The sequence below is a fragment of the Myotis myotis genome, unplaced genomic scaffold (assembly GCF_014108235.1).
Source record: "Myotis myotis isolate mMyoMyo1 unplaced genomic scaffold, mMyoMyo1.p scaffold_m19_p_2, whole genome shotgun sequence".
NCBI classification, from domain to species: domain Eukaryota; kingdom Metazoa; phylum Chordata; class Mammalia; order Chiroptera; family Vespertilionidae; genus Myotis; species Myotis myotis.
The window spans coordinates 64,012,510-64,036,416 of record NW_023416324.1 but is presented as its reverse complement, the minus strand read 5'-3'; the positions used below and the strand labels follow the sequence as shown (position 1 = coordinate 64,036,416).

Sequence of the window (23,907 nt, the reverse complement as noted above, 5' to 3'; positions counted from 1 at the left end):
ACAGGGCTGACAACATAACTTGCAGGGCTCAGTGCAAAATGAAAGTAAGGAGCCCCTTATTGAAGAAGCAGGAGAAAAGTGCCATGAAAAAATACTAAAGAAACTCCAAAACTTTTTCCTTACTTTTATATTCTCTCAACTTTTATAGTATTTTTATTTGCTATTTAATGCCATTCAAAGTACAGAAAAATTAAAAATTTTAAGTTATTAGCCTGAATTTTACCATACATCTTCAATACATTTTACCATACATTTTACAATGCCAGTTTTAAAATGCAAATATAAGAGCATTTAACATGTATGGTCATTGAAATGACACTATTTATATTTCATAGTGTGCACATGTCTGCATTTTATTCTTACCAAAATAGTGCAAATGCTACACAAGTCTAACTCAATTTTTAAAACTTCATTTTTTTTTAATTTATGTACATTCTACCAATATTTTCTACCCTTGGCTTACTGATGAGTAAGGAAGACCGAAAGGAAGAGGAATTATGGTTTGCCCTTTCCTTCCGTCATCACTTTAAGTATAAGCGGTTGGTAGCATCTACACCACTTACTGTACTCTCATTGGTTTGCTGGTCTTCTTTATTCACAGGTTATTGTGAACACTGAGAGTGGGGCAGCAAGGACTAGCAGTGAGCACACATATCGGAAAGTGCCAAAATATTATTTTTAACATTTAAAATGGAAATATTTTCAGTAGGGAGTTAAACAGAGTCAGCATTAATGTCCAGTGTTATTGACATTATTGACCTATTATTTTACTCTTCCTTTTAGTCTTCATCCCAAGGAAAACAAGCACTCACATACACTGTTGGGGGAAACACACATTGATAGATACATTTGGAGTAGTAATTTGCATAGTTATAGAAATTTAAAATGTTTTTCAACCCTTTCTATGTGTACAAAGATAATTATACAAAAATATTTTTTGTAACACTAATTTTAATACTAAAAAGCTGGAAATAAATGTTAATTAGTAAGGAAATGGTTTTATGACTTATTGTGCATTCATAATCTAGAACACTATACATTATTAAAACAATTATGGAGATAAGTATGCACTAAAATGGAAAAAATTCTAAATTATATTAAGATAAAAAAGCAACTCATATAATATAACCTTAGTATGATTCCATTTATTTATTTAAAAAGAATATACAGTATATGTATGTGTGTGTGCATATATATATATATATATATATTCATACACCCATGTTGGTTCAGAATGGTACATATAGAGGAGACAGAGAGAGGAAGGGGACTAGGAGGATGAAGAGGAATTTACACATGTACACTTAAAAACTGCTTTCCTATTTTACAAACGGAATGTGTACATTGTATAAAAGAGAGAGGGAGGAAAAAAACAACTTCATTGTCTTCTCAAATGTTTATTATGCAAGATTAAGGAATCTAATTTTGTCTAGTATTTTATATTTAAGAATTAATATAATGATTAAATCTTCATTACATCTATAATAATAAAAGTGTAATATGCTAATTAGACCAGACGTCCTTTTGGACGACCTTCCAGATGAAGCCAGGGCTGCGAGGGAAGCCTGGGTCTGAAGAGAAGCCTGGGTCCCGGGTGCCTGCCTGCCGGTGGCCGGAGGGAAGCCCGAGTCCCGGGTGCCAGAGGGAAGCCGGTGCCGGCAGCCAGGGGAAGGAAGGCCTACTCTTGCATGAATTTCGTGCATGAGGCCTCTAGTTTTAAATAAAAAAACTAAACAAACCAGCTTTTCACACAATCCACCTTACTTGCCATAGATACTACCCAATAAGCTGAAACTTTCCCTCACCTCAAGAAGATACAATTTCTTTCTTATTATGCTTAGAATCTTGGAATAATTTAGTTCACTATAACCTTTGATCTTGAATAAAAGTCCTAGGTTACTGGCAATAGTATTCTCGTTTCCAAGTTTCTAAAATTATCTTGCCTTTTATGCCCATGTTTTCACTGGGAGTACTGAATCCACTGTAAAATAAAGCTTAATTATAATTTTACTTTATATTTTAGATAGTCATATTACTTTGTGACTTGGGATGAAGACTAAAAGGAAGCATAAAATAATAGGTTAGCCCATATTGTTGTAATTTAGGTTAATATAACTTACACTAGATATAAGCTTTCTACATTGAAAGGTACATATCAGTTATTCACTGATGGTTTGAGGTATAGGAGTGGCATAAATTTAAACTCTTAAATTCCCAAGGAAATTTCAAAAGGTCCCACTTATGTGTTATTTACCAATTACATCAACAATCAAGTACATATTATGAACAATCCCTATGGTAAATTTGATGGAGGACATCAACCAATGTAAGATTGTTCCTTCTGTTAAAGGACAGGTACATGTAAAGTATGGGAAGTCAAATCTAAGAAAGTCTAGCTTTGAAGGCATTCATGTGGTTGTGGTAGAGTTAAGGATATTCAAAGTCTTGCTAAGAAGCACAAAACATGATCCTTATTCTCTGAGGGCATATAATCTAGTTTTATTCATATGTAAAGAACACCAACTGTGAAGCTGTATTGCTAAGTATTAATTGAGTAGAACAAATAAGGGCTATAGAAAGTCACAGGAAGGGCACATTATTACTCTACTACTCATGGAGTAGTCAGGTAAATTGATAGCATAAGACATGAAACATTTGGTAACGTCTAGAAGGTAATTGGAATATGTAATTAAACCTTGGAGAGAATACTGGGTTAAAGATAGACTTTGGAGTCATTTGCATAGATATGATAGATAAGATTTCCATTAGGAGATATAGAGACTGAGAAGGAAAGGAAGAATAAAATCTAAAGAAAATAGTAAGACACTGTGAAAATAAGAACACATATTAAAAAAAAACTAAAATACAGTCATTAAAATAAAATCTTATGGCCTGGTTAATGTAAAGATATTAGCAAATAGTAGATAGTTCTGAGAGAATTATACAGTAGGTAGCATGGAGAAATAGGAAATAAAAAACCCCACATGAATTAAGAAAAATGAAGAGAGAGAAAGTTCAGGATATTATCCAACAAGATTTTCAGAAAGAAAGATAAGAAAGAAGAGGGACAAATTTGATGATACAATGGTTGATAATTTTCCAGAATTGATAAAATAATGTCTCAAAGTCAATAATCAGGAGTCTCAAGCAGAATAAATAAAAAGAAGTACATGCTAGGCAGTGAAATTGTACTACTGCAAAGACAAAGGTAAAATCTAGAAATGAATCCTATATAATAAAAGCCTAATATGCTAAGTGTCCAGTCATCCATTCAACCAATCAAAGTATAATATGCTAATGATATGCTAAGGCCGCTCAACCACTTGCTATGATGTGCACTGACCACCAGGGGGCAGACGCTCCAAACAGTAGGTTAGCTTGCTGCTGGGGTCCGGCTGATTAGGACTGAATGAGACAGGCTGGACATGCCCTGGAGCCCTCCCACTTCCCTCCTCAGCTGGCCAACCTCCCGCATCCCTCCCTGGCCCCAAGCGTGCACCAGTAGGGTCCCTCAGTCTGGCCTGCGCCCTCTTGCAATCCAGGACCCTTCGGGGGATGTTGGAGAGCTGGTTTTGGCCTGATCCCACACGCATAAAAGGCGAATATGCAAATAAACGGTGGAACAACTGATCACTGTGATGCACACTGACCACCAAGGGGCAAATGCTCAATGAAGGAGCTGCCCCCTGGTGGCCAATGCACTCCCACAGGGGTGAGCGCTGCTCAGCCAGAAGCTGGGCTCATGGCTGGCGAGTGCAGCGGCGGTGGCAGGAGTCTCTCCTGCCTCCGTGGCAGCACTAAGGATGTCCGACTGCCAGCTTAGGTCTGCTCCCCACAGGCCTAAGCCATCAGTTGGACATCCCCCGAGGGCTCTCAGACTGTGAGAGGGTTCAGGCTGGGCTGAGGGACCCCTGAGTGCACAAATTTTGTGCACTGAGCCTCTAGTAAAATATAAAAGACAGATTACCTACAAATAAATAACTATTAAATAGAGCAGCAACAGAGTTCTCAAGAACAATAGTGGAAGCCAGAAGTTAATTAAACAGTAACTTAAAAGAGCTGAGGGGGAAAAGAAATCAATAAATTTAGAATTTAATATGCAACTAAACTATCCCTTAGGAGTTCCCAAATTGGTACTTTTGGACAGACTAAAAAAATTTATCACAAATTGTAATTGAAAGACTAAAATATTCACATCAGTAGTATATATTGATTAAACATGTATTCATACATATTATACATGTATTCATATGACACCTATACAATATACATAAGTGGTAAAATGATAAAAGAAAGCATAAAAAAAAGAGAAACACCTAATTAAAAATAGTGATTATCTCTGGGATAAGGGAAGAGAATTCATTTGGAGTTTTATTTGGATTGCTTAAACTAGTGTGTATGGGCATTCATTATAATATTTTTTAGACTTTTTTGTCTACTTTTAAAAGGGACTAGAGAGTTTTAAAGAAAGTAATGATCTACAGTATTAAATATTGCACCAGAAAATGAGAACAGAAAATTCTGCAGATTTAGATACTGAAAGCCCACTAAATATACTCCAGAGAACTGTTTTCCTGGAGAAGGGAGAATGGAAACATCCTTTCCAGCCTGCCTACATCTGCTTCTGTCATTTTATTTTTTTCTATCACCATTTATCCCCTCTAAGCCTTCATCTACCCCTACCCCTCTCCCCCCAGCAATCACCACACTGCTGTCCTCGTCCATGAGTTTCTCTCTCTCTTATTTCTTTTTTGCTTAATCCCCCCACCTACCCTCCCCCACCCTACCAAAACTGTCTGCCTGCTATCTATGAGCTGTCTCTATTTTTCTTGGTAGTTCAGTTTGTTCATTAAATTCCACATGTGAGGGGAATCATATGGTACTTGTCTTTGACTGTGAGCTTCAGTTTTTTAGTCTGTAGAACCAATATATTAACAATGCTTACTTCATATGGTCACTGTGAGGATTAAATGAGGTAATGCATGTAAATGCCTAGCACACACTCAAAAGTGCCAATTATTAGTATAAAAAATACAGGGTTGGGCAAAAGTAGGTTTACAGTTGTTTGTATGGAAAATAATACAGTAAGCAATAATAATAATAGAAGAATAAACGGTAAACCTACTTTTGCCATACTCTGTATATAACTTGACAGCACCCACGATAGTCTGAGCTCTAACCATCTATTGTTTTAACTATTGAAATATTTTCCCAATTGGTCCTAATCGTTCTGACATTCACATTCACCGCCTTTCTATTCATTTCACCATAGGAGCCAGTGTTTTTTTAAAACCATATATTTCATCATATATCTCTCCCTGTTTAAATGCTTTAAATGGCTTCCATTTATAACTATGATAAAGTGATAAATCCTGAGTTCTTAACATTGACCTAACTTTAAAAAAAAATAATCCTTACCCAAAGATATTTTTTACTGATTTTAGAGAGAGCAAGGGAATGAGGGAGAGGGAGAGGAAGAAGAAGAGGGAGAAGAAAAGCGGGGGGGGGGGGGGGGGGGGAGAAAAAGAAAGAGCAATATGAAAGAGAAACATTGCTTGTTTGCCTCCCATAAGCACCCCAGCTGGGAAATCAAATCTGTGTGTGCCCTGACCTGGAATGGAACAGGCAACCTTTCAGTGCGTGGGACAATGCTCCAACCAGCTGAGCCACCCGGCCAGGGCCATTGACCTGCTTAAACAGAAAAAAGTCCCTGCTTATACCTCTCTAAGCTTATCTGGTACTGCTGTCTCCCTTGCAACTATAGACCTACTGTCTATAGTTATTTGCTCAACAAACCTTTTTCCACCCTAGGAACTTCATATATATTATTCCCTCTGTCTTAAATACCCATTCCTATTTATTCTTTAGACATTGGTTCACACATCACTTCTTCAGAGATGCCCTTCCTAAAATTAACTCCCTACTAAATTTAGGATTCTCTACTAAAGTGGTTCATAGATTCAAACACAATTTATAATTTTATTAATTTATATAATGATTAGTTTAATAACCTATTCTCCACTAATCTGTGACTCCAAAAGAACAGGGATCATAACTGCTTTTTAAAAATTTTAAGTGCCTAGTACATAGCAGGTACTAAATAATGATTTTGAACAAATAAATGAGTGAGATAATATATATGGAAGCATTTAGTACAGTGCCTGACATAAGCAATACTCATGTTGATTTTACTTTTTAATTAATTAATTAATTAAAAATATATTTTATTGATTTTAGAGAAGAAGGGAGGAGAGACAGATAGAAACATCAATGATGAGAGAGAATCATTGATTGGCTGCCTCCTGCATGCCCCCTACTGGGGATTGAGCCTGCAACCCAGGCATGTGCCCTTGGCCAGAATTGAACCTGGAACCCTTCAGTCCAAAGGCTGATGCTCTATCCATTGAGCCAAACCAGCTAGGGCTTATTTTTTATTTTAAACATTTTACATAAGATACTGCCCTTTCATTTAATGCAATGTCTTAGGTTTTTAAAAAAGTATGTATTTTAAATGTTTTGGAGGGCTATAGTCATTCCACTAGATGTCAGGCTAACCTAAAAAATTAACTGCTGTAAAATTGAAGCACTCTGTAATTCCAGTGTTCAGTGGAGCTCTTAATTTCCTCATTTTTAATTTAATGAAGAAAGATACTTTTTGTGATACCTTTGAAATTAAGATTGTGGGTGCTACATGATTGTATATTGAGAACCAAGGATATAATTCTCTTGTGCTGTAGAAGGTAATGGAGATTTTGGGTTCTTGGTCAAAGAATTGGACTATCAGTCATAAGATATTTATGAAATATAATAATCTATAATAATAAAAGTGCAATATGCTAATTAGACTAGACATCCTTCTGGATGACCTTTCAGACGAAGCTGGCGCTGCGAGGGAAGTCCAGGTCTCAGGTGCCGGAGGGAAGCTGGTGCCGGTAGCCGGGGGAAGGGAGGCCTACTCTTGCATGAATTTCATGCATCTGGCCTCTAGTGTGATAATAAAGCTGCTGATATTTGCTTAGCACTAAATACATGTTAGATAACTTGTCAAATGCTTAAATGTTTGATCTGATTTAATCTCAATTAATAAGTTAGTACATTACTAAAAGTATCTCAGTAAAATAATCTAAAAAAAGAGAAACATGCAAAATGACTGAAACTCTGCTACTCCCCAAGACATGCCCACCAGCCAATCAGAGTGACTATATGCAAATGAACCCAACCAAGATGGAGGCCGGCAGCCCCAGAGCTGGAGTGAGCAGGAGGCTTGGTTGCCCTGGTGATGGAAGAAGCCAAGCTTCCTGCCTGCCTTAGCCAGTTGTGGTCTCCGCTCAAGGCAACAAAGTTTCAATTATAGAAGATAAATAAATCCCAGATACCTGCTTCAAGCCAGCCTCCAATGGGAGCTTGGGTGGCTGGGGGCCGCGGACAGCCTGCAAACAACCATCAGCCGCTCACCCAGGCTGGCCACACCCTCATGTGTTGAGGGTTCCAGCTGGGGGGCTTGGCCAGCCTGCAAACAGCCATCAGCCCCTCACCCAGACTGGCCAGCACCCCAGCAGGAACCCCACCCTGAAGGGTGTGTAGCCAGCCTGAAAACGGCCCTCAGCCCCTCACCCAGGCTGTCCACATGAGGACATGGGGTGAGGGTCTCCTCTGGGGGGCTTGGCCAGCCTGCAAACAGCCATCAGCCTCTCACCCAGACTGGCCAGGCACCCCAGCAGAACCCCCCACCCTGAAGAGGGTGTGGCCAGCCTGAAAACAGGCCCTCAGCCCCTCACCCAGGCTGTCCAGGCACCCCAGTGGGGACCCCCACACTGAGGGGGCTGTGGGCAGCCTGAAAACAGCCATCAGACCCTCACTCAGACTGGCCAGGCACCCCAGATGGGATCCCCACCCTGAAGAGGCTGTGACCAGCCTGCAAACAGCCATCAGCCCTCACCCAGGCTGGCCAGGCACCCCAGCAGGGACCCCCACCCTGAAGGGGCTGTGACCAGCCTGCAAACAGTTATCAGCCAGTCACCCAGGCTGGCCAGGCACCCCAGCAGGACCCCCCACCCTGATCTGGGACACCCATCAGGGAAAACCAGCCCCCACCCATGCACCAGGCCTCTATCCTATATAATAAAAGGGTAATATGCAAATTGACCCTAACAGCAGAACGACTAGGAATGACTGGTCACTGTGACACACACTGACCACTGGGGGTAGAAGCACAATGCAGGAGCTTCCCCCTGGTGGTCTGTGCTTTCCCACAGGGGGAGCTCTGCTCAGCCAAAAGCCAGGCTGATGGCTACCAGTACAGTGGTGGTGGTGGGAGCCTCTCCCACCTTCTCAGCAGCGCTAAGTATGTCCGACTGCAGCTTAGGCCTGCTCCCTGCTGGCAAGTGGACATCCCCCAAGGGCTCCCAGGCTGCCAGAGGGATGTCTGACTGCCAGTTTAGTCCCAATCTCCCCGGGGAGCTGGCCTAAGCCAGCAAGTGGACTTCCCCTCAGGGGTCCCAGACTGCAAGAGGGCACAGGTTGGGCTGAGAAACCCTGTCGAGTGCACATATTTTTGTGCACCAGGCCTCTAGTCTATATATATAAAAGCCTAATATGCAAAGGGTCCTTTTGGAAGTTTGACAAACCAGGAGTTTGATTGCTCGCTATGATGTGTGCTGACCACCACGGGGAGGCGTGGAACAAAAGGTGGCCCTGATCTGCAGCTGGCAGCCAGGGAAGGGAGGTCCCAGCTGGCAGCTGGCAGCCGCTAGGGATCCTACCCATGCACGAATTTTGTGCACTGGGCTTCTAGTCCTGTGAGATAAGTAGTATTACTAACCTCAAGTTTACTAAAAAGTCAAGTTTAAAGAGTTGAAATAGCTGTTTTAAAAACTCTAAAAGAAATAGCATAACATATCACAATTATCCTATATAATAAAAGCCTAATATGCAAATCGACTGAACGGCAGAATGACTGGTGGAATGACCTGTTGCTATGATGTGCACTGACTACCAGGGAGCAGACGCTCAATGGAGGAGCTGCCCCCAGCCCGCAGGCCCCAGGCCAACCAAAGTGGGTGCCAGCAGGGACGCCCCGATCACCCTGCTGGTCACCCCACAGATTGGCCCTGATCGTCGACCAGGCCTAGGGACCCTACCTGTGCATGAATTTCATGCACTGGGCCTTTATTTATAAAAATAAATTTAAAGTATTTTAATAATGGGGGACTTGTCAACTCACTGCCACTTGGAACTCAGGGTTTTGTTTATGTGACAGCTAAATTAATGATGTTGTTTAGTAGAAGGGATTAAGATGGTGGTGGAAAGAGCATAGATTTGGAATTGGGTACACCTGGGCTTGCATCTCAGTATCACCATTTACTAGCTTTAGTCTGATTAGGGGCAAGTTATTACATATTTTTGAGCCTTAATTCTCTATTAGTTAAGTGGAGATGTAATAAAATTCCTGCCTCACAGTGCTGAAGTAAAGGTTAAATGGGAAAATATATGGAAAGTGCCTACTATAGTGCCTGGCATATAGTAAATTATAGTTCAATAAATCGTAGGGTTTTTTAAATTACTTTTGTTATAAATGTCTCAGTCTAAGAAAATCATTAATTTTGTGACTACTATGGGTAAAAAAACTCATATTTTGATCATGGTAGATGAATATGCAAAATAGCAATGTCACATTCATACTTTAATGACTTAAAATTTCTCTATAGTCTGTTTACGTACAAAGATTAATTAACTTTCAAAATTTGAGAGAATATTTCCATTGAGGAGCTAAGAATTAAGACTATATAACTCATACTTAGTCAACATTTTTCAATTACCTTTTGTACTTGGTTATGATAATAAAGGAAGTAGAGAGAGAGAAGAGTTTCACTCTTTTTTCCATATTTATTAGTACTTACAATTTATTAATAGTAATACATCACTTCTTACATAGATCTTTTTAATAGCCTTCAAAATCATCTCTCTGTTTCAGTCTCCTTTACACAAGTTTGAAAGATGAATACTTCTCAGAGCACAGCTCAAACCATAAGACGACTTGCTCAAGCTTCTGCAGCCTCCATATGTTTCTCCCCTTTTTAATATGATATGCTCTTGCATATATCCAGAGCAGGATCAAGATATGTGGGCACACAAACTAATGTCCCCAATATAATTTAATATTTCAAAATTATTTATAAACTTATTTAATGGGTTTGGAGGGAATATATTTTTCTTTTATACTTTAAGAATTTTTTCTGGAGTTTAACCTGCTTTATTCTTTTTTAAAAAAGATTTAAATTCTTTATTGTTTAAAGTATTACATGAGTCTCCTTTTCTTCCCATTGACCTCTCCTCAGCTGCATCCACCACCCAGCACATGCCCTCAAACCCCCCCGCCCCCCCCCCCACTGTCTTTGTCTATTGGTTATGCTCATATGCATGCATACAAGTACAAGTCCTTCGGTTGATCAAGTCTTACTCCCTCTCCCCCCACCTTCCCTCATAGGTTGTACAGTCTATTCAATGCTTCTATGACTCTGGGTCTATTTTTATTCATCAGTTTATGTTGTTCATTATATTCCACAAATGAGTGAGATCATGTGATATTTATCTTTCTCTGACTGGCTTATTTCACTTACCATAATGTTCTCCAGTTCTCCAGATTATGATAATCAAATAAGATAATCCATGTACAATGTTTGCTTAATGACTGCCCAATAGGAAATGCCATCAGCATCACTACCACCACCACCACCACCATCATCATCTCCATTACTATTAGCAACAGAATCAGGATCACCCTATGTAGGACAGCCATTCTGACACTTAGACCAGAGGAGGGACTATTGGAATTAGAGGAAGGGATAAGGGATAGATAATAATGCTGTTGCAAATGGTAAGAATTCCTTATTTTTTTAAAGCAGTGTAGTATTCCATTGTGTAGATGTACCACTATTTTCTAATCCACTCATCTGTTGATGGGCACTGAGGCTGTTTCCAAATCTTAGCTATTGTAAATCGTGCTGCTATGAACATAGGGGTGCACATATCCTTTCTGATTGGTGTTTTTGTTTTCTTGGGATATATTCCTAGAAGTGGGATCACTGGGTCAAATGGGCGTTCCATTTTTAATGTTTTGAGGAAACTATACTGTTTTCACAGTGGCTGCACCAGTCTTCATTCCCACCAGCAGTGCATGAGGGTTTCTTTTTTTCCACATCCTCGCCAGCACCTGTTGTTTGTTGATTTGTTGATGATAGCCATTCTGACAGGTGTGAGATGGTAACTCATTATTGTTTTGATTTGCATCTCTTGGATGGTTAATGACTTTGAGCATGTTTTCATATGTCTCTTGGACTTCTATATGTCCTCTTTCCCAAAGTGTCTATTTAGGTTCTTTGCCCATTTTTTGATTGGATTGTTTATCTTCCTTTTGTTATGTTGTATGAGTTCTCTGTAAATTTTGGAGATTAAACCCTTATCAGTGATAACATTGGCAAATATGTTCTTCCATGCAGTGGAATTTCTTGTTGTTTTGTTGATGGTTTCTTTTGCTGTGCCTAAGCTTTTTATTCTGATGTAGTACCGTTTGTTTATTTTCTCCTTAGTTTCCATTGCCCTAGGAGCAGTATTGGTAAAGATATTCCTACGACAAATGTCTGCTGTTTTGCTGCCTATGGATTCTTCTAATATTTTTAATGGTTTCCCATCTTATGTTTAAGTCCTTTATCCATTTTGAGTTTATTTTTGTGAATGGTGTAAGTTCATGATCTAGTTTCATTTTTTTTGCATGTATCCGTCTAATTTTCCCAACACCATTTATTGAATAGGTTGTCTTGACTCCATTGTATGCTGTTGCCTCCTTTGTCAAATATTAATTGAGCATCATGGCTTGGGTTGAGTTTTGGGTTCTCTGTTCTGTTCCATTGGTCTATATGTCTGTTATTGTGCCAGTACCAGGCATTTTTGAGAACAGTGGGTTTGTAGTATAGCTTGATATCTGGTATTGTGATCCCTCCAACTTTGTTCTTTCTCAAGATTGCTGGAGCTATTCGGGGTCTTTTTTTATTCCAGATGAATTTTTGGAGAGTTTGTGGTCTTTGTAGTATGTTGTTGGTATTTTACTGGGGATTACATTCAATCTATAGATTGCTTTGGGTAGTATGGACATTTTAATGATGTTGATTCTACCAATTAATGAACACGGTATAGTCTTCCATTTGTTTATGTCTTCCTCTATCTCTTTTTTCAGCGTCCTATAATTTTCTGTGTATAGGTCCTTTACTTCCATGGTTAAATTTATTCCTATGTGTCTTAATTTTTTTGTTGCAAAGGTAAACAGGATTTTTTTTTTTTAGTTTCTCTTCCTATGAGTACATTATTAGTGTATAAAAAAGCCATAGATTTCTGGATGTTAATTTTGTATCCTGCTACATTTCCAAATTCATTTATTAATTCTAGTAGTTTTTTGATGGAGTCTTTAGGGTTTTCTATGTACAATATCATGTCATCTGTGAATAATGACAATTTTACATCTTCTTTTCCAATTTGGATGTGTTTATTTCTCCTTCTTCTTCTCTGATCTCTATGGCTAGCACTGCCCGTACTATGTTGAACAGGAGCAGTGAAAGTGGGCATCCCTGTCTTGTTCCTGTTCTTAGGGGAAATGGTTTTAGTTTTTGCCCATGAGTATGATGTTGGCTGTAGGTTTGTCATATAGGGCTTTTATTATGTTGAGGTATGATCCCTCTAGTTCCGCTTTGCTGAGAGTTTTTATCAGGAAAGGGTGTTGGATTTTGTCAAATGCATTAATTGATATGATATGATTATGTGATTTTTGTCTCTCAATTTGTTTATGTAATGTATCACATTTATTGATTTGTGGATATTGTACCAGCTTTGCATCCCTGGAATAAATCCTACTTGGTCATGGTGTGTAATCTTTCTAATGTAATGCTGGATCCAATTTGATAGTATTTTGTTGAAGATTTTAGCATCTATGTTCATCAGGGATATTGGCCTGTAGTTCTCTTTCTTTGTAGTGTCTTTATCTGGTTTTGGGATTAGGGTAATGCTGGCTTCATAGAAAGAGCTTGGAAGTGTCCCTTCCTCTTGAATTTTTTTGGAATAGTCTGAGAATGACAGGTTTTAGTTCTTTGAATGTTTGGTAAAACTCCCCTGTTGAGCCATATGGCCCCTGGCTTTTGTTTGCTGGAAGTTTTTTTTGGTGATTGCTTCAATTTCCGTCTTAGTTATCGGGCTGTTGAGATTTTTTGATTCTTCTTGATTGAGTTTTGGGAGGTCGTATTTTTCTAGGAATATGTTCATTTCCTGTAGGTTGTTTAGTTTGTTGGAATAGAGTTTTCATAGTATTTTTTTTTACAGTCCTTTGTATTTCTGTGGGATATGTTGTTACTTTGCCTCTTTCATTTCTGATTTTGTTTATGTGGGTATTCTCCCTTTGTTTCTTGTTGAGCCTGGCTAGATGTTCATCAATATTGTTTATCCTTTCAAAGAACTAGCTCTTTGTTTCATTGATCTTTTGTATTGTTTTTTGTTTGTTTGTTTTTGTCTCTATGTCATTTATTTCTGCTCTTATCATTATTATCTCCTTCCTTTTGCTCACTCTGGGCTTTTCTTGTTGCTCTCTTTCTGATTCTTTAAGTTGTAGAGTTAGATAATTTATTGTCTTTCCTTCCTTCCTTCCTTCCTTCCTTCCTTCCTTCCTTCCTTCCTTCCTCCCTCCCTCCCTACCTCCCTCCCTCTCTCCCTCCCGTCCTCCCTCTCTTTCTTTCTTTCTTTCTTTCTTTCTTTCTTTCTTTCTTTCTTTCTTTCTTTCTTTCTTTCTTTCTTTCTTTCTTTCTTTCTTTCTTTCCTGTCTTTTCTGTCTTTTCTTTCTTCCTTTCCTCCCCTCCCCTTCCCTTCCCTTCCCTTCCCTTCCCTTCCCTTCCCTCCCCTCCCCTCCCCTCCCCTCCCCTCCCCTCCCCTCCCCTCCCCTCCCCTCCCCTTCCCTTCCCTTTCTCCTATAATGCTATGAACTTTTCTCTCAGGACTGCTTTCACTGTGTCCCATAGATTTTGGATTGTTGTGTTTTCGTTGTCATTTATTTCAAGGATGTTTTTAATTTTTCTTTGATCTCTTTGGTAACTCATGCAACTTAATAGCATGCTATTCAGCCTCCAAGAGTCTGAATTTTTTTGATTGTTTTTATTGTAGTTGATTTCTAATATCATGCCATTGTTGGCTGAGAAGATGCTTGACATGATTTCAGTCTTCTTTTTTTTTTTAAATATATTTTTTACTGATTAAGATATTACATATGTGTCCTTATCCCCACGTTACCCTGTACCCCCCCACCCCCCCGCTCATGCCCTCACCCCCCCCCCCCCACCGTTGTTCGTGTCCATTGGTTAGGCCTATATGCTTGCACATAAGTCCTTTGGTTGATCTTTCCCCCTTACCTCCACCCTCCCCTACCTTCCCTCCAAGGCCCGACAGTCCAGTCAATGCTTCTCCGTCTCTGGATCAGTCCTTGTTCATCAGTTTATGTTGTTCATTATATTCCACAAATGAGTGAGATCATGTGGTATTTATCCTTCTCTGACTGGCTTATTTCACTTAGCATAATGCTCTCCAGTTCCATCCATGCTGTGGCAAATGGTAAGACTTCCTTTTTCTTCTTCCTCTTCTTAAAGAATACCTTTCAGCATTTCATATAATGCTGGTTTGGTGGTGATGAACTCCTTTAGCTTTTTCTTATCTGTGAAGCTCTTTATCTGACCTTCAATTCTGAATGATAGCTTTGCTGGATAAAGTAATCTTGGTTGTAGGTTCTTGCTGTTCATCACTTTGAATATTTCTTGCCACTCTCTTCTGGCCTGCATGGTTTCTGTTGAGAAATCAGCTGACAGTCGTATGGGTACTCCCTTGTAGGTAACTGACTGGTTTTCTCTTGCTGCTTTTAAGATTCTCTCTTTGTCTTTTGCTCTTGGCATTTTAATTATGATGTGTCTTGGTGTGGTCCTCTTTGGATTCCTTTTGTTTGGGGTTCTCTGCACTTCCTGGACTTGTAAGTCTATTTCTTTCATCAGGTAGGGGAAGTTTTCTGTCATTTCTTCAAATAGGTTTTCAATATCTTGCCCTCTCCCTTCTTCTGGCACCCCTATAATTCTGATGTTGGTATGCTTGAAGTTGTCCCATAGGTTTTCAATATCTTGCCCTCTCTCTTCTTCTGGCACCCCTATAATTCTGATGTTGGTACGCTTGAAGTTGTCCCAGAGGCTCCTTACACCATCTTCATATTTTTGGATTCTTTTTTCATTTTGCTTCTTCGGTTTGGTATTTTTTGTTTCTTCATATTTCAAATCTTTGACTTGATTCTTGGGATCCTCTTGTCTGCTGTTGGATCTCTGTATATTATTCTTTATTTCAGTCAGTGTATGCTTAATTTCTAGTTGGTCTTTTTTCATATCCTCCAGAGTCTCACTAAATTTGTCGGCAGTTTCCATAAAATTCTTGAAAAACCTTATAAACGTGGTTTTGAACTCTATATCCAGTTGTTTGCTTTCCTCCATTTCTGTCATTTGTGACTTGTTTCTTTGTCTTCGCATTTTTTTATGCTTCCCTGTGTTGGTAGAGTGGTTTTGTGTGCTAGGTGTCCTGTAGGGCCCAGTGGCTCAGCCTCCCCAGTTACCTGAGGTGGACACTCTTGGTGCACCCCCTTGTGGGCTTTGTGCACAGTCTTGTTGTAGTTATGCATTGATTGTTGTAGGTATCACTGGGAGGAATTGACCTCCAGGCCAATTGGCAGTGAGAATCAGCTGTGTCTGCAGTGGGAAAACTTCTGTGCTGAAGACACCCTTCTGGGGCAAGACTTGCTTCAGTGGGGCTTTGGTGCTCACTGAGTCTGCCCCCTGAGTGTGTCCCTTATGGATCTGAGGAGATGTAATCTGGATGGCCCCACTCTCACCACTGGGTATACTGGCTCTTGAATCTAAGGAGGTGCTAATTTAGTCTCTGCCTGAGGTTACCCAGCAGGAGCTACGAAAAGATCTGCAGATTCCCCTTCCTTTTTTGGAGTTTGGAGGTGCCCAGATGAGGCCCAGCTCTGAAGCAATGCAAGCTGCTGTGGGGCCTTGGGCCTTCTCTTGGAAGTTCTGGGTTTGTCTGGCCCAGCTGTAATTTGTTAGGTAATTTTCAGGTTGCAAAGGGCCAGGGCATTCATATGCAAAAGCCTCTGCCGTAGCCTGGGTGGGGCAGGGTCTCAAGGAATCAATAGGGCGGAGCAAGCAGCTATGGCAGATCCTCAGCCCCGCCCTAAGGGGCCGCCCATCTCAGTGTCCCAGTAATTTAATTGCTCCAAGCACCGCTGAGGGAAAGCCACCCTCGAGTTCCGAGTTCTGCCTGCTGCCAGACAGTCCAGTTTCTCCCTGTATGAGTCCTGGGTCCCCAGAGACTTCCCGGAACTGGAGTTCAGAGCAGTCGGGAGCTTGTGACTCCCTCCCGATTCAAAAAGACAGCCCGTCCTTAGGTACCAGCCCCTTCCCGCACATGCTCGAGCCTCCGTACCTTTGCACTTTACTTCCGCAGCTCCTGACTCTCAGTGTGCTTTTCTCTTTCCTTCTAGTTGTAGAATTTCCACTCAGCCAGCCTTTCTGTAATTCTGGATGATGTCTGTTTTGTCTTTTTGTTGTATTTTTGAAGTTGTTGTAGGAGGCAGCAATTTCGGTGTTTACCTATGCCGCCATCTTGGTTTCTCCTCTTCGATTTCAGTCTTCTTAAATTCAGAGAGACTTTGCCTGTGGCCCAGTATGTGGTCTATCTTTGAAAATGTCTCATGTGCACTTGAGAAGAATGTATATTCTGTAGCTTTGGGGTGAAATGTTCTGAAGATGTCAATTAAGTCCATCTGATCTAGTGAGTCATGTAGGGTTGCTGTTTCTTTGCTGATTTTTTTGTCTAGAGGATTTATCCAGTGATGTCAGTGGGGTATTAAAGTCCCCTACTATGATTGTTTTGCTGTAGATATCTCCCTTGATATCTTCCAAAAGTTCTTTTAGTATTTGGGTGCTCCTGCATTGATTGTATATATGCTTACCAGAGTTATATCCTCTTGTTGCTTTGATCCCTATAGCATTATGAAGTGACCTTCCTTATCTCTTGTTATGGCCTTCATTTTGAGGTCTATTGTATCAGATATAAATATTGCTACCTCAGCTTTTTTTTTTTTCAGTTCCATTTGCCTGAAAGATATTTTTCCATCCCTTCACTTTCAGTCTGTGTGAGTCTCTTGTTCTGAGGTGGGACTCTTGTAGATAGCATATATGGGTCATGTTTTCTTATCCATTCAGCCACTTGATGTCTTTTGATTGTAGCATTTAGTCCATTTACATTTAAAGTTATGATTGAAAGGTACTTGTTTGTAGCCATTTATATTTTATTTTTTGTGCCTATGTTCCTTCTTCCCCCTTTTCTTCTTCTTCTTCTTTTTTTTTACAACATTCCCTTTTGCATTTCTTGCATTACTGGATTGGTCATGATAAACTCCCTTAGCCTTTTTTATATTATCTGTGAAGCTCCTGATTTCCCCTTCAATTTTGAATGATAGCCTTGCTGGGTAGAGTATTCTTGGATCCAGTCCCTTGCTTTGCATCACTTAGTATATTTCCTTCCATTCCTTTCTGTCCTGATGTGTTTATGTTGAGAAATCATTTGATAATCTAATGGGAGATCCCTTGTAGGTAACACTCTGTCTCTTTCTTGCAGCCTTTAAGATTCTCTCTTTGTCATTAATGTTTGCCATTGTAATTATGATGTGTTTTGGTGTGGGTCTTTTCAGGTTCATCTTGTTTGAGATTCTCCATGCTTGTGTGACTTTTCTTCCCCAAATCAGGGAAGTTTTCTGACATTATTTCTTCAAATAGGTTTTCTAACCCTGTTCCTCTTTTTGTTGTTCTGGCACCCCTATTATATGTATGTTGCTTCATTTCATGTTGTCCCAAAGCTCCCTTAGGCTCTCTTCCTGTCTTTTGATTATTTTTCAATTGAAGTTCAGATTGGGTGTGTTTTGCTTCCCTGTCTTCTAATTCACTAATTTGGTCCTCTGCTTCTCCCAATCTACTGTTGAAAGCTTCCATAGTGTTTTTTATTGTAGCTATATCAGTCTTTATTTCCTTTTGACCTTGCATAGGTTGTTGATTTTCTCATCCATCCGGTTTATGAACTGTATGACCCTTATTCTGAAGTTTTTTTTGACATATTGCACACCTTCATTTCATTTAGTTAATTTTCTGGTAATGCCTTATTTTCTTTTGTTTGGGGGTTGTTCTTCTATCTCCCCATTTTTGCTCTCACCAAAGGATCTAGGTTTCTATTCATGTAGGGCCTGTGGTTACAGCTGTAGGCTTGATGATGGGTCACACAGGTGTGATGGCAACTGCTCCTCGGGCGGTCCTGACTGCTGCTGCTTGCGCGGCTTTTTACACAGTCTCTGGCCATGGCTGCTCCTTGGGCTTTTGCAGGTGGTGCTTGCTCCTTGGGTGGTCATGGTGGCTCAAGAAATTTTTAAAATTCAGGAAATACAAAGAATAGTATAACAGTAGTATAACAATACTGTTATTCCTCTGATATATGTTAATTTGTATCATACTTTGAAGGAAACATGACTGTTTAAGTTTAAGCCCTAAGGAACTAAACCAACATCCCATTCACCTTTCTACCCACTCTGAAGCGTCCTCTAGGAAGAATTTAATGTGTTTCCTATTCAAATGATTTTAAAAATAGTTTTACTTATCTGTGCTTACAAAATAATTTGTATGTTTTTTGTGGTTTTAATTTACACATGATATCATACTGTAACTAGCACTGGCAGTTTTGGTTAATATTGTATATTCAAAATCTGTTTATTATAGATATAGATAGATATAATCTGTTTCTTTTAGCTGTTGTGTAGCCCATCTCATGAATACACCACATTTTATTTGTCAAGTCTCCTACAGCTGGACAGTTAGGATTATTTCCTGTTTCCACTCTTAAAAACTATGCTGAATGTTTTCATAAATCCCAGAACACAAATATAAGTTTCTCTAAGGGATCTACCTTTAAATACATGAAATTTTTTTATTTTACTAAATACAACCAAATGCTTTTGCAGAAAGTCCTTATTTTCTTTCATTTTCATCACAACTTGGTAGATATTATCTTTTTATTTTTTTAATCTGCTATTCTCTGGTTACTTTTAAGATTAAGAATCTTTTCCTAATGTGATTGGCCTTTTAATTTTTCTTGGCTGTTTATCTTCTTTGCCCATTTTTTTTTTTTGTGAGTTGTTAATATTCCCTCCCCTCTTTTTTTTTGAGTCTGAAAATATCTGCTTCCTATTTGTCATGAACTTTTAGTCTTTAATTTTTTTCATTAAGTTATCTTGAATTTATATGTAATCAAAATTCAGCCGAAACCGGTTTGGCTCAGTGGATAGAGCGTCAGCCTGCGGACTGAGAGGTCCCGGGTTCGATTCCGGTCAAGGGCATGTACCTGCGTTGCGGGCACATCCCCGGTGGGGGATGTGCAAGAGGCAGCTGATCGATGTTTCTCTCTCATCGATGTTTCTAACTCTCTCTATCTCTCTCCCTTCCTCTCTGTGAAAAATCAATAAAATAAATTAAAAAAAAAACAAAAAAAAATTCAAAGAATTGAAATCATAATATTGAGTATTTAAAAACATGAATGTGATGAATTTCTTTGTTTTGTTTGATCTTTTAAAATGTACTTCAGTAATATTTATAGTTTTCTGCATTTTTGTTTAGATTTTTTCCTAGGTATTTTATAGTTTTATTCCTATTGTGAATGAGAATTTTCAAAATGACTATTTCTAATTTATTTGCTTATAAACAGGAACTTTATTGAATTTCATATTCATATTGTTTTGCTTACATATCTCAAGATTTTCTATGAAGATGAAGAAAATAAAGACAGTTTTGTCAGTTTATATCACTCATTCAATATCTGGTCTTTTTACTTTGGTTAGGGCCTCCAGCATAATATTGGCTAGTCTCAATGCTAGCAGGTATCCTGGTGCATTCCTGACTATAATGGAAATAATTCTAATGTTTCCTATAAATTATGATGCTTGGTACAGAATTGTCTAGGTAGTCCTTAAAGCTTTGTTTAAATCCCAGTTCTTCACATTTTTCTTTTAAAAAAAATTGTGAATAGTAACTTGAATATATCAAATGACTTTTCTGCATCTATTGAGATACTCATTTTTCTCCTTTAATTTGTTAATATGGTGAATTGTAATGACAGAGTTTCTTTCGTTATTATTGTTTAGTTTTTATTATTGCTAGTTATTCATTTCATTTGAAACTCAATGAACAATTCTCCTCAATAGATATTACACTATCATCATTGGTTCATGGCTCCTGTATTGTACCATTTTACATATTTTTATTTTTACTATCCACAGCCCAATTCCATTTCTCCTGCCCTCAAAGGCTTTTACTTTAATGTGTTTGTTATGTATCTTGGTAAAATAAAGTATTATTTTGTGTGTGCATCTATGTATGAATTTATGTAAGTGTTGTTGTCTTACAGTTCTTACTTTGTTTCAATCTTTTTCACTCAACACTACATCTTTAAGATAGCTTTATATGTATACTAGAGGCCCAGTGCATGAACTCGAGCACGGGTGAGGTCTAGCCGGCCCGGCCCAAGTCAGCGGATTAATCAGGGCCAGGCCGATCAGGGCTGGGCCTGCTGGGGGGAGGGGCCTCAGGTGATTGGCTGGTGGGCCCCGCTCCTGATTGGGGTAGGGGGGGCCGATTGGCGGTGGGACCGGCTGTAGGGAGAGGCTGTGGGCCAGCCAGCCCTGCCCCCGAATGGGGTGAGGGAGGGCTGATCTGGGGTGTGGCCAGAGGAGGAGCTCTGGAAGGTTGGTTGGCCAGCTCAACTCCCGATTGGTGTGGGGGGAACCAATCGGGGGCAGAGCTGACTGCGGGGAGGGGCCACGGGCCGATCGGGGTTGGGGCCAGCCACGAGGAGGGGCTGTGGATGGTGGGCTGGCCGGCCCTCCCCTGGGGGGAGGCAATCGGGCCAGCAGCTGGGGGGAGGAGCCACAGGTGGTTGGCCAGTTGGCCCTGCCCCTGATGGGGGTGGGAGGCCAATCTGAGGTGGGGCCGGGTTGTGGGAGGGGCTGCGGACCGATCGGCGTGTTAGGGGCCCATCACGTGCATGGCCAGTTGGGAGGTTGGCTGGCTGCCCCACCTTTGATGGGGTGGGAGAGGCCAATCAGAGGCAAGGCCAGCTGGGGGGAGGAGCCATGGGAGGTTGGCTGGCTGGCCTCACCCCAGGATAAGTCCAGTTGGCTGGATGAAGTGGGCATCATAGCAACTGGTTGTTATGGTCATTACAGCCACTGGCTTTTTATATAGATAGATTCTATATTGCTTCTAAGTGTAGTATAGTATTTTAGATTATATAACTACTAGAGGCCCGGTGCATGGATTCATGCACATGGAAAGGAAATTAATTAGAAGGTGGCCGGCGGGGTGGGACTGGGTGAGACAGGCCGGACACACCCTGGAGTCAACCTCCCTCATTCCCTCCCTGGCCAGCTGCACCTGGGGTGGTGCGAGGGCTTGAAGGATGTCTGCAGAGTGAGCGGGGTCCCTCCAGCAGGTTGGGTCCCTCAGCCTGGCCTGTGGGGGATCAGGCTGAAACCAGCAGTCTGACATCCCCTGAGGGGTCCCAAAGACTGAGAGAGCACTCTGCAAAGTTGCTGTTGAGCAGCAACTCCTGCATTGAGTGTTGCCCCTGGTCGTCAGCGCACGCCATATCTACCAGCTGGTCAGCCAGTCACTTAGCCTTTTATATATATAGATTGTATTTGCTTATCTATTTCTCTTTTTTCTCATTTTTGTATAGAAGTTCTCAGATTACTGTTCAGCTCTACAGAGGATTACTGACTAGTTATGAAGAAACCCCACTATAGTCAATAGAATTGGTGCCAAAAATCCCCATTAATATGTTCTCTCTCTGAAGTGGCAAGAAAGCATTGTGCCATGTGGAAGAATTTCCTCACAGCACATGTTGGTGTTCATGATCAGTCTGAATTTTTGTTAAATTGTACTGTATTCCAAATATATTAATATTTTTTATTGAATCTATCAGGGTTACATTGATTAAAAAAATTATGTAGGTTTCAGGTACACAGTTCTACAGTACATCACCTATATATTGTATGATTTGTTCAACACTCCAAGTCAAGTCTCCTTCCATTACCATTTATCCTACCTTTACCCTCTTTTTCTTATCTATTTCTATAGCTATGGAAACCTAAAGTAAATTTCAGCTTCCTACAACTACAAATAACACTGTGTTAAAGAGCCTCATTCAAGTTGTTTTTTTATTTATGTGCTAGTTTCTTTGATGTATATCCTCAGGTGTGTGATTGTTGGAGGATGGGACAATATGTATATTGAATTAATAAAATACCATCAAATTATTTTTCATAATACTGCTTCAAGTTATACTCCTGCCAGTAGAGGATGCAAAATATTTTTTTCTCTACTTTCTTATTTACAATTTATGTTATCTGATGTCTAAATGTTATTAATCTGTGTATATCAATGTTGTGGCAATTATCATTTCTCTGATTCGGTGTACATCTCTAATTTCTACACTTATTTGCCAGTGGGCTTCCCTTTAAATGATTTGCCTACTTATATCCTTTGCCTGTTTTCCTGTTGTTTCCTTTGTCTTATCCATTTGCAGCCATTCTTTATACATGCCATATATTAATTCCTTACCAGGTTTTGAACATTGTAAATCTCTTCTCTGGTCTGTCAAGTTAATTTTTCCTATAATTTTCTATGTGGACAGAAGTTCTCAATTTCAATGTATATGAACCCAGAGGAATTGGTGGTTTTTCTATCAGCACTTTAAATATGTCACTCCACCTTCTTCTTGTTTATATGGTTTCTGAAGAAAAGTTTTCTGTAATTCTTATTTTTGTTCTTTGAGTTTTTAATTCTCAAGCTCAGCCACATGGAGCCTCTAGCAAATCATCGTTTGTAGCTTGAACTCCTATTGTCACTGGCTTCATTGGCAGACTTCTGATCATGGTAAGCTGTGATTCTCTGTATTTGCCTGACCCTCTAATTTGGGGGGCAGCAGGTTGTGGTGTGACCTTAATTCTCCGATGGATCTAAAAAGAATTGTTGATTTTCAGTTTTCAGAGTTTTCCCTTGTTGTGAGGATGGGAGTGATGATTTTGAGGGTCTTAACATTTCAGATTGGCTCTATTGATTTTTATAAATTAATCTGTGTCTGGTAACTTTGCCAGACTTTTTCTTTAGTTTTCATTATTTGTTAATTTTATTTCATTTTCTATGTCACCTGCAAATAGTTTTGTAACATTCTTCCTTATTATTGTATCTTCTATTTTTTCCCTTACTGCATAGGAATATCAGTTTCCTCAGTGACTGCTAAAGCTCTAGAAATCATTTCTTAGTATAGTGTCCATGTAGATGAGAATAGATTATCTTCTGAACTTGTGAGACTTTCATAATCAACAGTATTTTAAAAAATGATTTACAGACTCTTAGTGATTTATTTTCCTAGAAATTTAGAATTCTCCTTCTTTGGTATCTGATTTCTCATCCCTACTTGAAGATTTAATGCCCTTTTTTCATTTTTAAATGATAGAGTTTGGACATTAAGGTTCATAATATCAAATTAATGAAGTTTTCAAAGGTTTCATTTTTAATGAAGAATGGTGGTTGAATTGTAATATACTTTTACACATGTATTGAGATGACAATATAATCCTTTTTAATCTATGAATGTGGTGAATTACATCAACTTTCTAACATTAAATAATTTTTGAATTCTTGGGATAAATCCAACTTGTCAAAATATATTATTTTTTGT

At 39.5% G+C, this 23,907-nt stretch overlaps 1 long non-coding RNA gene across 3 annotated transcripts in view; it reads left to right on the top strand.

The window, feature by feature from the left end:
* Positions 1–23,907, top strand: part of LOC118677473 — a 67,939-nt gene that overhangs the window by 15,226 nt on the left and 28,806 nt on the right. The gene's annotated exons all lie outside the window — the stretch shown is intronic.